The 6416-nt window shown below is 60.6% G+C and overlaps 1 protein-coding gene across 2 annotated transcripts in view; it reads right to left on the minus strand.

The window, feature by feature from the left end:
- The window catches only part of PTP4A3 (protein tyrosine phosphatase type IVA, member 3), a 32833-nt gene that overhangs the window by 12001 nt on the left and 14416 nt on the right, over nucleotides 1-6416 (minus strand). Inside the window, exon 1 of one of the 2 annotated variants that reach the window (XM_008588025.1) lies at nucleotides 958-1022. The exons of the other annotated variant lie outside the window; for it this stretch is intronic. The gene's annotated coding sequence lies outside the window, so the exon portion shown is untranslated. Of the gene's footprint in view, nucleotides 1-957; nucleotides 1023-6416 lie in introns of those variants that run through there. 2 annotated transcript variants of the gene reach the window in all.

Here is a 6416-nt window from a genome sequence, read left to right on the forward strand (position 1 = left end):
TATGCCACTCAGCCTCCCAGGCTTGATGCAGATGCCCCCTCTCCCAGGAAGCCCTCTGTGACACTCTCAAGCGAAATCCTCCTGGGGGTTCCCTGTCTGTCCCTCACCCTCAGTAGGGCCCTGGCTTTGTCTCCTGGGAGCACTGTGACCAAGAACTTACATTCTCCCCAGACTGTGAAGCCCACGAGTGGAGCCTGGCATCACCGTCAACTTTTTACCTGCCCTGGCCACTGGGGGGCCCTCGGAATGGGGTGGAGCAGGGCAGGTAGAGTCCCCAGCACAGGGTCCCTGATGGCCTCCCCTTGCTGGGAACCCAGCTCTAAGCCTGGCTCCTAGCCAAACAGCCTGGCCCCTGCAATCAGCAGTCAGTGCCAGGGAAGGGTCAAGGGAAGGCTGGCCGGGGGCCCAGCCGGCCAAGAATACGGCCCTCTTCCAGGCTCTCCCCACACACACCCAGAGAGCATCACCATCAGCCTGGCCTGGCACAGCCATGCCCACAACTCTCCCCTCCTCCCACCCCACGCCCCCAGGCAGGCGAGCCAGCAGGACAAGTAAGGACAAGGCAGCTGTGTCCAGGCTGGAGGTCCCCGCACCCGTGGCACGCCCCAACCAAGCCAGGTACCCTGCCCACCGGCTCAGGGAGCCCCAAAGGCCTGAGCTCCCCGGCCACTTCTGCCACTTGTGGATTCACTCAGCCACGGGTCAGGTCGGCCTCGGTTCTGATGCCCACTCCAGAGCTTGCAGCTCAGCCCATCCAGCAGCATCTCCCTGAGAGGCCAAGGTGGGAATGGGTATGCTCTGGGCATTCGCTGACCCACCAGTCTCCCATCTTGACCGCTTTCTATGAGTCTGTCCTCTCGGACACTGTGCCAGACGCTGCGTCCCACCAGCAAGGCACTAACACTGGCCACGCTGCACTGATAGAACAGGGCAGCTCAGAGAAGCTGAGCAACTCACCCAAGTCACACAGCCAGGAAGCAGAAGAATCACAGTTGGAGTTCAGCTTTGCTGACCCCCAGAGACCTTGCTCATCCTGACCCCATCTCTCTGGGAGACAGAAGCTCTGAGATAGGCTGCTGCTGCCACCCCAGCCTGTTTCCTTATCTGTAAAAGGGGTCTCTGAGTGAAAGGTCCCATCAAGCTCTGTGATGCTGCAGCCAGGACACAGAGCCCACCATGCTGCCGGGGCTGCAAGTGTGGGTCCTTAGCATCCTTGTTTCCCCCACCCCAGGCTCCTCCCCCTTGCCTGGTGGCCTCTAGCCAGGCCTGGGGGGCACCTGGTGCACCTGGCACAGCCCCAAGCCTTTCGGAGAAGTCTATTTATATCGGGCAGGAGCTGTTCCTGGAACCCTCCCAGAGCAAGCCTGAGTTTGCTCACTGCTGCGGGGACCAGAAGGGGGACCAGAGCAGGCCAAGCCCATACTCAATCACCCAGGACACCTTCCCGGAGACCTCATGCCCTCTGCACCCAGCAGCACCGAGGGCCCAGCCCCCTTCACTGGCCAAGTGCTGCTGCCCCCTCATCCCCACCTCTGTCCCCTCCCCTCTTGGCCACATGCCCTTGGGAGCAGAGAGTGTCCCAGCCCCGAGGAAGGCATCGCTGACTGGAGGAGGGACTGAGAGGTCCTCAGTTCCACCCCGCCCCCCGCACAGGCCCTGGCACCAGGAGGGCTCCCACTTGTTTGTGGAAGGAACAAATGACCCAACGTTCTGGGCAGAGGTCCAGATCTGGGAAACATCCAGAAGCCATCACGGGATCTCAGCTCCCGAGGTCTGGAGGAACCTCAAAGGTCACCTATGCCACCTAATCCCAAGCTTGCACACCTCCGGTGATGGGGAATTAACTATTCCTTGGCAGCTTGTGCCCTCTGCCTTTTGGCAGCTCCCTGAGTTACCGGACCCTCTCCGTAGTGATTCCTGAGCACCCAGTGCTGGGATGGGGACCAGCAGGAGGAAGGCCTCTGAGCAGAAGAAGCCCCAGGATGGCAGACAATCAGGAGCGCAGGGTAGTCAGAGAAGGCTCCACAGGAGGTGGCACAGGGTGGGGGGTGCATAGACATGCCCTGATGCCTGGTACCTCATCATCAGGCATGCCCTGACCCCTGAGCAGTGCTGGCCCTCACCGGGCCATGGCCTCCTCTATAAATGGAGACACTGCCAGGGAGGGAAGCCACCTTCCGAGGTGGTGGCAGCTCTAAGCCGGTCACAGGGCACCTGAGCTGTGACCTGGAAGCAGAGCTGTTGGAGCAGGCTTGGGTTTCTACCAGGCAGGCACCTGTTCTACCTGCCGTGGGCTTCAGGGACACTCTCTTGCACTCTGTCACTGCCCCTCCGGTGCCCTCCCCACACACACATGACTTTAACAGTGCCCTGTGGGGCGTGGGGCTGACTTGCCAACTGAGGCAGCCCGCCCTCCAAGGCCACCCTCATGTGCTGCCAGCCACCAGCACTGCCCAGGCGGGCCACAGCTCCACTGCAGACCCAGGCGCTATCATTGCCAGGGCCACAGGCAGGCAGGCAGGCTCCCAGCTCAGCACGGGCAAGGCCACTGCGCTCCTGCCAGGCCGGGCACAGAGTGTCAGGGCAGGTAGCCGGATGAAGCCCAGCAGGTCCCATGGGTCTCCTGAACCATGTGGCCACTCAGAGCCTGCCAGGCCCACCCTGAGCCTCCAAGTCTCCAGTAGCACCAGGAGAACCGCCCAGGTGATGGGTAGAAAACTGGTCTCCGGTAGGTGCTTAACAGCAGCCTGCTGTGATCCCCAGGCCCAAGCTAGGACTCAGACCCCTTCCCCACAGCCAGGTACCGAGCCCCTGGCCCTCCCCACCTTGAACTCAGCCAGCTGGCCTCAACCTTATGGGCCTGGACCCTCCCCTAACGGGACTCAGGTGCCAGAAAGCAGGGAGGAGTGGTGGCGGGAGGAGGTTCGGGACCAGGTTTGGCTCCGCAGAACGGAGGTGAATCCCAGTGCTGCTTGTGACCAGTCCTTCCCTCTGGGCCCTTGTTCCTCCCCTGTGGAAGGTACAAAGACAAGCCCTGACTTGCTGGGATGTTGAGGAGACAAAGAGGGCAGTGGGCACTGACAGCTGGAAGACAGGGCCTCTGGCCGCCAGGCAGCAGCTCAGATGAGGAAACTGAGGCATGGCCGGGGGAAGGAGGAACTGCCAAGCATGGGCATGCCAGCCCTCCAGGTGCCCGCTCCACCACCCCAGGAGCCCCCCTGCTGGCTGGGGCAGGTAGGACACTTCCCCTGCCCTACTCTCCCACCTGCCCTTCCTGCCAGGAGCTCACAGCTGGGGGCAGGGATGGGGGGGTGTCAGAGGCTTGGAAGGCATCCCAGGAACCAATGCCAGCCAGGCCACTTGTGACATCACAGGTGCCACGTTGGCCGCAGCTCCTCCAAGCACTCCAGCACGTGGGCACTGCTACCCACCATTCACTCCCCCATCACTGACCAAGATGGTCCCACCCCACCCCCGCACATCGCGCTGCCCCTCCCCAAGGCTTAGCACTGGCTCTGCCACGTGCGTCTCCCTGTAGCCCCTCCTACTCCCACCCCAGACCTGGGAAGCTGCATCCCAGACTCCCACCGTGGGTGGGCCAGGTAACTACAATATTGTGGGTGCCCCAGCAGAGGGCAGGGGGTGCCCCTGTGCAGGCATCACTACTGAGTCAGAGGCAAGCCACATGGGTTCCTCTAAAAGACCCTGCTCCAACCTGTGCCTCAGTTTCCCAGGCTGTCAGGTGCAGGGTTATAATGTGGCATTTTCCCAAAGTCACCCCTCAGTGGGCTTCATGGCTCACTGCTTGGCCATCCCCGAAGCTGGTGGGCCGGGGTTCCAGGGTGGTCACCCTGCCATGGACCCAGCTTCCCCTCCCCCTCTTCATCCAGGGAACTGCAACCCTGGCCCTCCGGCCCCCACCAGCTGCCACAGCTGCAGAGTGTCACCCTCCCACCTCCCAGGCATGGCCAAGGAGTTCCTTCCACCCCGAGTGCCCTTTGTTCCCAGCACAGCCCACCTCCTCATGCCCAGGTTCAAGCACCACCTCCTCAGGGAAATCTTTACCAACCAGGCAACCTCAGGCAGTTATTCTCTGTGCCTCAGTTTCCCCATCTGCAAAAAGGATACCAGCAGTAACTCCCTCACAGAGTTATCAGAAATAAATGAATTAAGTATGAGAAGTGCTCAGAACAATGCCTGGCACCAGGAGCTCATCCACAGCATGGGCTGTGAGTGTGACCTGAAAGGTCCCCAGACCCCCAGGCAGAGCACAATGCCTCCTCTCCTTGGTTTTCATCTGCATCCAACAAGGAATGGGCCACTCAGGCCTAGTCATCCTCCAGGGCCACAGTGCCCTTGAGCCCTGCCTCCCTGCAGACCCATGTCCTTATGCCCCTTCCTTCCCAACATCCCCAACACCGCCAGGCAGCTCAGGACCCAAACTAAGAACCAAATGGAGGGCAGAGATTTGCCCTGGAATGACACCTGCCTGCCACCCCTGCCCCTGACATCGAGGGAGAAGAAACTCAACAGGTCCTCGGGCACCCACCAGCCTCCCCACCCAGTTGGGGTCTCCAGTTCCCTACCAGTCCCTTCTCTCCTCTGCCACCACCCACCAGCCAGCCCAACCTCTCCACCAGGGCAGGTATCAGGATGTACACAAGTGTCCTTGTCTCAGCAGGCAGTTCCACTCAGGTTTGGTGAGTGCATATCCCATCTCCGGCCCAGACTAGATCCAGGATCAAGGTCATCTGCCCGTGTCATCTGCCCACCTACCAGAAAGCCGCCCCTCCACACACAGCAAGACCTAGCTTGAGGCTGGAGATAGAATGGTGGCCCCCACCCTGCTGCTGTCCACACACCTGCCATGGCTCCCTATGGCCTACAAAGCCAAGTTCTGGCTTTTCAGCCTGGCCTTCTGGCCCCTGCCTCTCCCACCCTCAGCCAGCAGGGTAGGTGGGAGAGGGCTGTAGGATCCATGCCTCCAGACACCCTGTTCTCTCTGCCCAAAATGCCCCAGCCACTCTTCATCACACTCAATAACAGGCCAGGGAGGACCCTATTCCTCCGGGAAGCCTGCAGGTACCCTGAGTGCCTAGGGAGACCATGCATATGTGTACCTAGCGAGCACCCCTCTGGGCTTCAGGTCCCACAGTGGGCACTGGATGGGGGTCAGGGATGAGTGAACCCCCTCAGGGAGCACAGTCGGGGTGGAGGTCAGCAGGCAGTGGATTACAGCAGAGAGAAATGATGTGGGACTCGGCAGAGACTCACCATGGGAGGGAGTAATCATGGAGGCCTCTCAAAGGAGGTGTTCCTCAGGCAGAGACATTGGACTCACACCCTGAACTTGGCATGGGTCCCCAGGGTAAGAACACACCAGACTCTCCACCAAGCCCCACGAGAATAGCATGCACCAATGTCCCTGATGACAGCTCACGGAGCCCCTTCAAGCCCCTTCAGGCACGCCACACCCCCACCAAGGCCAAAGACTTATGAGTCCCCTTTCACACGGGGGCCAGACAGGCGGAGCAGAGCTGCCTGAAACCCGGTCTTCTAGTCTAGGCCCAGGGTTCCTTCCTCTCTTCCACCCAGTGACTCATGCAGCCTGATCTGTGCAGACCCCAGACCCACGGGAAGGTTTAAAGCACATGAGCCTGCAGAGAAGCCAGAGCAGGTGGCAGCAGGCCCAAGCCACGACTCAGCCACCGCGCTCCAGGAGAGCCTCTCAGGTCCTCAACTAAGAGCCCGGGGACTCTTGCTTTGCACACACTTATAACCAACCTAGAAAGCCACCGGTACTACAAAATCCCGCAGGGAGTTATTAAAACCCAAGATAACAGATGACAGTCTAAGCTGCCTTTCATTAACAATAAATATTAATAATGGCCATTACCACTTATTGAGATCCCACTTCCTGCCAGCGCCTAAAGGTGTTTAGGGCCAAAGAGATCGTGAGATGCTCCATTTACGAGCTGGGGGTTTCTGGGCTTTGAAGTTTCACGGATCCTTCCTGTACAGCGGGGTTTACCAGCTGCACTGGTTGCTGTGAGGACCAAAGGAGGCTCAGGTAGGTCTACACCTGAGCCGGAGAGGGCGTGGTCAAAATCGGCACCTTGTTTAATGGCCATGCAACCACCGATCCAGGTGGGCCGGGCCGGTTCTCGCCCCGCAGCACCTCACATCCCAACACGCAAAGCGCCAGCCAGAGAGCTGTGGGCTCCGCACGGTCCAACGTGGGTCTCCGAGGCAAAAGTTTCCACCACCAGGGCGGCGCCCTCGCCCCATCTGACGGCAGAAGCCGCTGAGGCTTCCAGCTACGCGCACGAGGGGACCTGGGGACCCGCCCCCCGCTAGCCCCCTGCCCAGGGCCGGCCGAGACAGGGCGCCGACACTCACCAGGCACGCCGGTCCTC

The sequence above is a fragment of the Galeopterus variegatus genome, unplaced genomic scaffold (assembly GCF_000696425.1).
Source record: "Galeopterus variegatus unplaced genomic scaffold, G_variegatus-3.0.2 Scaffold4637, whole genome shotgun sequence".
Lineage (NCBI taxonomy): Eukaryota > Metazoa > Chordata > Mammalia > Dermoptera > Cynocephalidae > Galeopterus > Galeopterus variegatus.